Raw genomic sequence first — 1,120 nt, 5'->3', positions numbered from 1 at the left:
CTAAATAACAATAAATTGATTATAATTAATATAATTAAATAAAATGAAGATGACACTTATAATACCTTATGATCATTGTCGATTATATTATTTACACAACATTCTTTATGTATATTACTTAAAAAATAGTATATTTACTAAATGACCAAACATACGAGTTTCCATAGGCGGACCTAGTTAAGTGCCATGGGTGGCACGTGCCACCGTATCGTTTCTCCGTCGAAGTGTAAAAAATTTAGATTTCGTGAACGGTGCAACCGTATTAATTTGTTGTGTGCCACCGTATGTTTTTTAATACAATGCGAACAAGTTTTATTTGGTAGAGTTGGTTTGTAAAACTTTTATTCCACCCCATACCCAAGTCCGAATCATGTTATTGTCATTTTCTTAGTCAAACGATGTCACCGTTTAAAAAAAATTCTGTATATTTGTTTCTTATAGTCAAACGGTGTCACTGTTTGAAAAAAATTTCCTATATTTTTTTCTTTATGGTCAAATGGTGCCACCGTTTGAAAATAATTTCTTATATATTTTTTCTTATGGTCAAATGGTACCACCGTTTAAAAAAATTCTGGATCCGTTCCTGCGAGTTTCAATCATTTTTTAATACAACATATATATTGATTTAATATAAAATTAAAAAAAATATTATCATTTAAAATCTTATTAAATTAACAAATAATTTAATATAAATCAAATTAGAACCAATAAATATACATTAATTCATAATTAATATATAATTAAATACTTATTATTAACCCTTGAATAGGAAACATTTATTATGTTTAACCACAAATTAGAATCAATGATAATTAAATACTTATTATTAACCATCTCACTAATAAATAAACTACTCATTACATGTAATATCACTAATTAAGATACAATAAAAAAATCCTACAAGTAAAATATATAATTAAATTATAATCTATACTATCTTATAAAGCATTTGGCTAAAACTCTTAAAAACTCTTAAACATGTTCATCCCATATCTGAATTCGTGTAACTAACTGCAGATAAACACAATCAAATACATGATAAACATCTCATTTTAAATATAAAAAATCTAAAATATAATTAGTATAATCATTAAATTCTAACAGAATACTTAATTATTAT

The sequence above is a fragment of the Cynara cardunculus genome (genome assembly GCF_001531365.2).
Source record: "Cynara cardunculus var. scolymus isolate 2C chromosome LG 1, CcrdV1, whole genome shotgun sequence".
NCBI classification, from domain to species: Eukaryota; Viridiplantae; Streptophyta; class Magnoliopsida; order Asterales; family Asteraceae; genus Cynara; species Cynara cardunculus.
The sequence above is the reverse complement of the archived record's forward strand: the minus strand, read 5'-3'. Positions refer to the sequence as shown.